General features: G+C 41.7%; 1 long non-coding RNA gene across 1 annotated transcript; it reads left to right on the top strand.

The window, feature by feature from the left end:
• The first annotated feature begins 4,726 nt into the window (after window positions 1–4,726).
• On the top strand, window positions 4,727–8,009 carry LOC106837529 (uncharacterized). The gene is made up of 4 exons (XR_011497362.1): window positions 4,727–5,011; window positions 5,404–5,538; window positions 5,637–5,680; window positions 7,681–8,009. It is a non-coding gene; the product is annotated as an uncharacterized lncRNA (long non-coding RNA).
• Window positions 8,010–9,491: the final 1,482 nt, after the last annotated feature.

Below are 9,491 nucleotides of genomic sequence, written 5' to 3'. Positions count from 1 at the left end.
CCTTCTTATGCCTGCCATGCTTAGTCATTGGCCCATGGGAAGCATGGCCTCCACTCAAACAGGGCAATGACACAGAGCTAGCAGCTCAGACTATGGGTCAACTACTTTTCCCTAAGCAGGAGAACTGAGTGGCCTGTTTCTTTTCATGTTCACCTTAGCTACCAACGGTTCTCAAACTTCACATTCCTCAGTGCCCACCACCAGAGAAAGTCTGATGTGCCAGGCAGTCAGCAACCCTGAGAGGAACGGGAACTACCACGTGTAACTGGAGGACTCCAGCCCACACCACCTGTCTTATGAAGTCAGGTTTGGAAAGATCTTTCCTTTAGCCTGCGAGCTTCTGCCCTGTGACAACAGTTCTTGAAGGCTTCTTAAGCTCCCAATTCAGGATAAAGCATTTCTCTCTTCTAACTAAATGAATAGTATTTTCCCTTCTTACGCTATGCTTTATATGAGGATTAAATGAGTTAATACATTTAAGGAGCTTAGAACAGAGCTGGGCCTAGGGCAAGTAAGTGTTCAAGGAGGGTTAGAGATAATTATCATTACTATTATTAAATTTAGTGGGATGCATCCCTGTCTCCTTCACTGGATGATACATCTCTTACAATCAGGAGCTGTTCCCTGGACATTACAGCACACTGCAGAGCTCAACAGTCTCCCAAGGAGTCTACTTTCCAGATTGCTCTGAGGATGAAGCAGCTGAAAGGCTGGAGAGCCCCCATACTACAGCAATGGGTGAGCTTCTGTTCCGCAGTCAGATCATAATTATCCATGTGTCGAGTCTCTACTTCCTGGATTAAGCACAGCACATGTTTAATCCCCTGTCACCAAAACGCTTCTGGGACTCTGGCCTGAACTGGGATCAGTGGGGAAAGGAAAAGTAATTTTAGTAATTAGCCCGTGTAGAACATGATCAAAAAGGTTAATTTTCTACTCCCAAAAGTGCACAACGCAGACAGAAATGATTTTTAGATCCTCCACCTTTTTCTCTCCCTTGCAATAATATGAACAATTGAGGGTTTCCTAGAAAAATTACAATTATTGTTTAATCGATGAAAATGCTAAAAGGGATGATCTCTTCAAGGCAAATTTTATCTTTTCAATTTTGTTTATATGTATTTTCTATATTTTTAAAAATGAGAATGTTCTCTTTGTATAACAAGAAATTTCCCTCCTTCCTCCAACCTACCTAATCACTGTATAATTGTGTTAGAATAAATTTCATGGTGCTCATAAAAATTCCAGCATAAATTAATTAAAACTAAATACACCACTGTGTGACCTTGGTTAAGTTAATTAGCTTCTCTGAGCCTCAGTTATCTCACCTATAAAGTGGAAATAAATAACTAACTTAAAAGGCTGGCATGAGAAACAAATAGCACAGAGCATAGCACAGAGTTCATGCTCTTAAAATGCTTTCATTTCTTTTTTTTTTAAACTGGTTTTTGTGACTTTGAAGAGCAAATGCCTCCACAGAGAAAATCCATACATGTCAGCCATGAAATTGATAATAAAGATCCTCATATGATGTATTTAAACTGTAGTATTACACACAGTCTTTTCTGGGATGTTTTTATAAGTATAGTGTCCCCAATATATGATCTATGTGACCCAGGGTTATTGTTGAAGATTCTGATTCTTTATTTAAATAAAGAATATGTTTCCAAGGTGATTGCCAAAAGGAAAAAAGGCTTCTCCCACATCCACTCTGCCCCATCCTATGCATTTCCTTTTTAAAAAAACAATTTATTGAGATATGATTGACATCCAAAAAACCATACATATTTAATGTATACAAGTTGAGCAGCTTGGAGATAAGTATATATCCATGAAACCACCACCACAATCTATGCCATAAACATGTCAATCACCTCCAAAAGCTTCCTCCTCTCCTCTTGATGCTTTCTGAAGGGATGGAAATGGGCTCTCCAAGGCGTGTAGATTTGGAGTGCTGTGGAGAACAGCAATTTTACCTGTATGGAAACTAATAATAAAATAGAGACTGGTGAGAAAATACCCCAGATCAGAGAAATTGCTTCATGTACTGCAAGAGTGCTGAGGCATTCAACAAAAGAAAAAGGAAATTTCAGAAGAGAACAACAGCACCATCCAAAGATAACAATAGTAATGATGATCAGTGTCCAATCAGAGCATTTGTTGAGTAATTACCATGTGCACTAAGCCAAGCATTTTACGTGCATTATTTTACAAAAGCCCCCAAAAAGTGTCTACTATGATACTCTTTTGAGATGAAAATAGTTAAGTTTTGAAACATTACATGATGTCCCTAAGGTCATACAACTAATAAATGTCAAGGCTGGATTCATCTGGTTCGGGAACCCGAGCACATACCACAACTAGTGTGGGGCAGAAGAACTGCATAGACCTTTAATAAATATCCCTAGCTTAGGGTCCAGGAACGGGCCAATACAGAAGGCAGAGTGTTCCAAACTGTAGAAGAGCGACAGCTTTTGTCCTGAGTCATGCAATAACTTCTGGTAACAATGCCTGATCAGGGTAGCTATTTCTGAAGGAAATTAAAAGGACTGCGAAAAAGTCTGTTACAGGAAGGAATTATAGTAGATGTGTCTAGGGTTAGAGACTAACCTGGTTGGATCTGAAATCTAAGGGATTTGGGGGGAGCCACATTTGCGAAATCTGTTTAGACTTAGTTTTTTTCACTAGGAGTGGCTTGAAGTGGTAAGTATTAGTTTTCTAGGACTCCCATAACAAAATACCACAGAATAAATCCACTATTAAATTTACCTTCTCGCAGCTTTGGAAACTGGAAGTCCATGATCAAGGTTGGTTTCATCTGAGGACCACATTGGAAGGACGTTTCAGGACTTTCTCCTTGGCTTCTAGATGGCCACCTTCTCACTGCTTTGTCCTCAAATGTTGTTCTTCTGTGCCCCTAGTGTCTCTTCTTGTTCTTATAAAGATACCAGTCATATTGGATTAAGCCCCCACACTAATGGCCTCATTTTAACTCAATCACCTCTTTAAAGACCCTATCTCCAAATACAGTTACATTCTGAAGGACTGGGGATTGGAACTTCAACATATGAATTTGGCGGGGGGGGACGTAATTCAGCCCACAGTATTGTCTGATAGAAATAATTAGAGAAGGGGGCAGTAGGTCTATGCAAGCTGTGCCCTGTGCAATTCCAGTTGTGGAATGTAGCAGCTGTTGCATACCGTGGGGTTGCCTCCAACTGTGTCCCTGTCAGATCCCATCTGTGAATTGCAAATCTCCTGCAACAGATGCTCTCTGTCAAGTGAAACTCCTCCCAAAATTTTAAGTAAAGGGCACATTGTGGGACCAAACTGGCAAGTAGTGATGGTACCAGAAGCAGTGTAGGGGCTCAGGGCAAGTAACTGTGATACCACCACTCTTCCCTCCCCTTCATCAAGTTAGCATGAACCATGGTTAAAGGAGGGTTGTTTGTGTTTGAGGGAGCAGAGTGATGTGGCTAGAGAGAATCTCAGTCTAACAGAGAGACAGATAGTTCGACACTGTTCCAGAGTTGTTCAGGCTTGCAACGAGTCCTGACTGACAACATTCTCTATTTTGTTCACACAGCGATTTGCTGTGTTGTTTGGATTCTGTGTCTTCCTTTTCTGGCTCCCTTATTCCCTGGGCTGCTTTGAGGTAGGTTTTAGAAGGAAAGGGCACATCAAAGGAAGCAGAGATCTAAACAATGGTCCAACCACAATGTTTCTGGTGAGTCACGGCTGGCAGGTGGAGCTATGCAGTGCGCCTTTCCCTCACTTTCCCAATATCTCTTTTGCAGATATTGAGGCTAAAGAACCTCCAGGGAGGATGAGAAAGGGACTCATATATTGGCTTTATGATTGGAATTTAGATTTGTAAACAGGTGCATAGAGCACCAGGCAAGGATGGGAAGATGTATTAAAAGACAATTTTTGCTGGAGTCTTCTAAGAACCGAGAGACAGCCATCATCAAGAGAAAAATGTGGTACATTGGGGCAGACTCAGTAACCTAGCAGGGGCATGAGGCCAGTAACTGTTCCAGGTACGACAGAACTCAAATTCAGCCCAATAGCATCACTTGAATGGTGTTTGCGTGCTTGGCAAGAAATATGCTACGTGTGTAAAGTCTCAGTAACTAAGTAAACTCTAAAACATCATGACCAAGCAGATCCACCTGACAGAGCACAACTCACAGGTTACAACCTTCCTCTTCTCTTCTCAGATGACTCCCAGGCTTCCCTGCACCGTGAAAAATAGAGCCCAGTTACTGGAATAATCGGCCAGAATTTGCATCCATGGATGCCACCTGAACCTGGCAGAGACCAGCACAGGGTGGCTGTAACATATCTCCATGCGTCCACATAGAAGCTTCTGTGGCAAGTCTAGAGCCTGTGCGGGGCCTTAATTACCCTGAGGCACTTCCAGCTAGCAAAATTCAGGTGTAATATTTATGTGCTAACAGCTCTTGCCATACACTAGTAAAGCCTCAGCATATTGGGATCGTAATTAGCAAGGGCAAATTTTCTTCCTGCTTTCTTTCATAGTTTTCTGTAGGTGAAAAGATTTCTCCTCTCTCAGCTGTTTTTATTTCCCATCAGAAATAAACTCCTTTTGCTCCCCTACCTTAAGTCTCATAGGTTCAAGTTAGTTAGTTAGGACAAGATTATTGCAAACTAAGTATGAGGGCAAAGAGTAAAGAGGAACCCTGAGCCTAACAAACTCAGGCTCATCGAAATAACTAAGAATCTAGGAAATGGAAAGAATAAAGTGCTCTGATGTAACACTCAGGAAAAGCTGAGCGAGAGTTGGCACAGCATAAGTACTACTCCATGAACGTTAGTTCTTTTTAATGTTATGCCAGGTGCTCATCCTGCCTTTCCAACCACTCCAGGACCTCAAGACCTTGGATTCTGCTAGCTGTTAATACTCAAGATGTTTCACACTAAATTCATTATCTTCTACAGTGAAGCTTCTCGTGTGCCGGCAGGTGGTGGAATCGGGATTTGAACTCAGGTAGTTTGACGCTGAAATTCATATACTTAATCATTATCCTATGCTGACTGTCCAGCTTCGTTAGCTCCCTCCTGTCTCAACTTCTCTAAGTCTGCCTTGTTCCTTCCCATCTCATGTTTTTCCTCAGCCTGGAGGATGAATAGGGAACAGGCTCTGTCCTCCTGGAACTCAGCCAATACAAAGGAGAATATATTAAGTGGCAAACAAATGGTACAGACAAGTTCCTAAGAGAGAGAAGGAAATGTGTTTTTTAAGGCCACAGTTTTGTTTAGTTTTGTTTTGTTTCCTGCAGGGATTCAAAAATGAACTCTCAGTTCCTCAGGTCTGCCAGAGATTTCTTTCATTCCTGAACTTTCCATAGGCTTCTGATTTATAATGTGTGTTCTCTGCAGATTGTCACAGAACAAGAAACTCGCCTAACCAAACATAATGGAGGCACCAGAACTCTGCTCACATTATTGGGGAGCATCAGCTCGCCTGCCATGGGGTGTGAACAGTCATGCAGAAAAAAAGAAAACATAAAGGTGGTGAGAGACTCCAAAGGAAAGAGCAAACTGTCTTCAACGGCACTTCTAAGAACTGCTTCCTCCTCAGGTTTGTCTGTGTTCTGGTTTGTATGTTGCAGGACCAAGAAGATAAGAAGAAGAGGCTATCTGTGCAGTGTTGCAAGTAAGTGGGATTGGCTTCCAGCCCTGTTTCTTTTATTAATTAGTTTTGTTTCTTTGAGCAAGACTCTGACCTTCTTTAAGACTCAATTGGCTCATTTCTCTCAAATTGATATGGTAATGTCTACCATGAAGATCAAAAGATGAAAGAGATGTAAAAGAATTTTAATTCATTCATGTACTCGACAAACATGTATTGAGCTACAAGTAAGAGTCAGTCTCTGCGGTCTGTGGTTGTGGGAGGAGGCCCATGTTCCAGGACCTGAGCAGGCCGTTGAACCTCACTCCCTTACCTTCCCGTGTCTAAGAGGAACCTAATCATGTTTTCTCCCCAGCACAGTGTATTTTAAATTTAAGGAAGAAAAGTGAAAAAAGAAAAGGAAAAGCTTTATAAGGATATAAGAAATGGCTATTGTTTTATCTGTATTGATATACATTTGAAGCCACTTCTGAAGAATCTAGTAGCCTTGTTATCAGCACCACTATCTCTGGAGAGAGATCAGCTCAGTTCAAATCCTACTATTTGTTTCCTATGTGATCTTGGACAAGTTACTTAGCATCCCTAAACTTCCCTTCCCAGTTTCTTTTTAAAAAAGAGAATGCAGATCATATCTATATCAGGAGGTTTTCTAAAGATTAAACAAATTTATTAATGATTATAGATGGGAAAGAAAGTCAGCAAAATTTAATGACTCACTCCAAATCTGAGGCAAAACAGGAGCTGGAATATATATACTCAGCATACTGTGGGCTAAATGCCTTGAAAAATTATGTATTTGTAGTCTCTATATTCTCAAATATATATACATATAAACACATCACTCATATCACTGTACGCTAAGGGAGTCTAACTCTGAGGTAAAAATCATGACAATGATAGTGATAATAACTACGATCTTTTGAACACCCTGTGCAGGTGGTATGCTAAGTACTTTACATACATTATTACCTATAACCCTTTAAAATATCAATATATACAATTATTATCATCAACTTATAGATGAGAAAACTAAGACACAGAGAATTTAAGCACCTTGCCCAAAGTCGTACAGGTGGTAGGTAGTAGAGTCAGGCTTGGAACACAGGTGGTCTTACCATAGCATCTGAATTCTTAACCACCATGTAGGCTAAAAATATAATCTCCTCTTGAGCCTTCTGCCTCTGTGGCCTGGCATACCCTGCATCTTGTGAGCCAGATGGAGCCACTTGATCAGTTCCTGGGACAGGCTTCTCAGCCAAGTCCCTCTGTTAGACTTGGGCTACTGCAGGGGAAGTGCAAGGATGTGTCTCAAGTTCCATCCCCAGGAAGGGAAGAGTGGCATGAGCAGGGACAGCTGTGGCAAGGGGGTGGATATGGAGCGGCAGGGGCACAGCTTCACTCTGGAGTTAGCTTCTAGAATTGAGGATGGTGAGGTCGTGGTCAAATTAATTATTCAACAGTGCAGCTGAGGCCTCAAGAGCAAAGAGTTCCCTTTGGTAGGGCCTTAATGAAATGTTCTTCAAATATTTAAAGATGAAGGTGGTCTGATTCTTAAAGGTGGTTCCTCTTCAGGGAAAGTGACCTTTTTGCTCCTGGGGAGACCGATACAAACAGACTTAGAGTGATTAAGTATAATACGAGTTAAAAGGCAGAAAGTGGACAGGTTAACGGGTTAGATAACAGAAAATGAGAACCAAGATTAAGCTTTATTATTATATACTGTAGAAATGAGAGTTAATAAGAAAGGGAGGGAAATAACTGGGGCCGACAGGAAGCTGAGGGCCTCCCCTGACGTCCCCCCTAACCAGACCCTGTTCTTTGTTGGCCAGGAGGCATAAGAGCAGGCAGACAGGTACTCTTCTCTTTTTTTCCATTTTGGTATAATCTTATTGAGGTCATATTGGCTTATAACATTGTGTAAATTTCATAATGCAGTCTATACAGAAACTGCAATATAATAGACAGGTACTGTTCTTTTCTTCTTCAGACTTTGGCCTCTACACCTGTATTTCTTCTCTCCACAGCTGGAGTCTTTCATCTTCATGAGAATTTGGGAGGAGAGAGAACACCTTAGAACCCAGAATATTCACTGACCATCTCAGCAGCTCCAAACAACTGTTCACAGAAACTTCCTCTAACCTGGCCAGCATCCACCTAAACCCAGTTGTTTTATCTCCCCTCCCCTCACCAACTTCTGCGATCACTTACATTTAAAATAGATGATATTTTACAGTAATAAAATAGCTGGCATTTGATAGTGGAACAACCATATAATTTATGGTCTAAACCATGATACTTCTGACAGTGCAAAAGTGTGCTATCATAAACCAAGTTGGTCCTGGACAAATACAGGACATAGGGTCAGTCTATTTATTGAGCATTTACTTTGTGCCAGGCACTGGATGAAGTTCTTTGCAGGCTTTATCTCATTTATTCCTCCCAAAAAATCTTCTAAAGGAAGTGTTATTATGACACTCATTTTATTGGCAAGGAAACTGAGATTTGGAAACTTGCCCAAGGCTGTCATTCAAACCCAGGCAGAAGTGCCGAGTGAGTGCTAGCCTGCAAGAGCCACCAGCCTGGGGTCTAACATGGCTCAGTGGAACCATCAGGTGGCCTGTCCATCTTTCGGCCTTGAGCTGATGTCTCCCCTTACCACTAGGAAACCACCTCCCCAGCCTACCACATGCACCAAGTTCACAAGAAGCCGTGAGTGACAACCTAATGGACCAAAATGAATACTGTACAGACCCCTGCAGCCACCTGATTAGGCATCCCTATCATTCCCCTCACAGGCATAGACACTCTTGAAATGTCTCTTTTTTCCTGGGAAGTGAGGGAGAACTTTCCAGAAATGGTTGCACTGTAGCCCAAGAGAAAGCAGAAAGATGGAATGGGAGGGGCTAGTTCTGAGAAGAGTCACATTTCCTTGTAAAATTTAAACACAAATTAATCTTCAATGAAGGCTTTCACCTGTTGAAGAGAAGACCTCATTGTGGTAACTTCAGAAGGCAGGTTCTGGAAAGGAGAAGGTGCCGGTAGACGGAAAAGAAGGGAGGGGACATTAGAATTCCTTTTGTTCATTCATACACTGAAGAGGAGTGTGTGGCTGCTATTCAGCAGCTTTGTGCGCATGGGCACATTAATCCAATTCTCTGAAATTCAATTTCCTCCTCCACATAAAGGGGAAATAATATGTACTTTGCAATATAGTGGATATTATCTTCTGTAATAGGGTTCAAGGACGTGATCTAGGAAGAGTACCTGACTCAGTAGCCTGTAGCTACAAGCGTTTCCCATACAAAGAGAGAAGGAAGCTCCCACCCCGTGTTTTAGGGTGAGCACCTGTCCGTGGCCTCTCCGAGCCCAGACATCAGGAAGACCAACCTGCTCTGTATGAGCTACCGATACGCGTCGATGACACATGTGAAGGATAAGGCGCTCCCTAGACCCACTGACTACAGAGCCTGGAGCAGGTCTCTGCATGTTTGAAAAGCACAAGACCCAAGAAAATGAGAAATGAAAATCTGTCAAACCCCCAAGCAAGATAAGGCTGCATTTTGGAAAATATTTGAGAACCAGATAGATGTAATTTTGAATCCAAACAAGTTCAACCACTTATTAGCTATGCTTTCCTGACCAACTTTCCCAGACCTTGTTTTTTTCACCACTAAAATGGGATAAAATAATAACCAACAGGACAGTTGTGAAGATTAGGTAGAATGTGCATAAAGTCACTATAGCTAATTCAGACATTAATTATGAGTACGTTTTAACTTCATTCTTGCACGCAAGGGAAAAAAGACTCCTGTAGGGCAATTTAAATGTTGTCCTA

The sequence above is a fragment of the Equus asinus genome, chromosome 23 (assembly GCF_041296235.1).
Source record: "Equus asinus isolate D_3611 breed Donkey chromosome 23, EquAss-T2T_v2, whole genome shotgun sequence".
In the NCBI taxonomy this organism is placed as follows: Eukaryota; Metazoa; Chordata; class Mammalia; order Perissodactyla; family Equidae; genus Equus; species Equus asinus.
The sequence above is the reverse complement of the archived record's forward strand: the minus strand, read 5'-3'. Positions and strand labels throughout refer to the sequence as shown.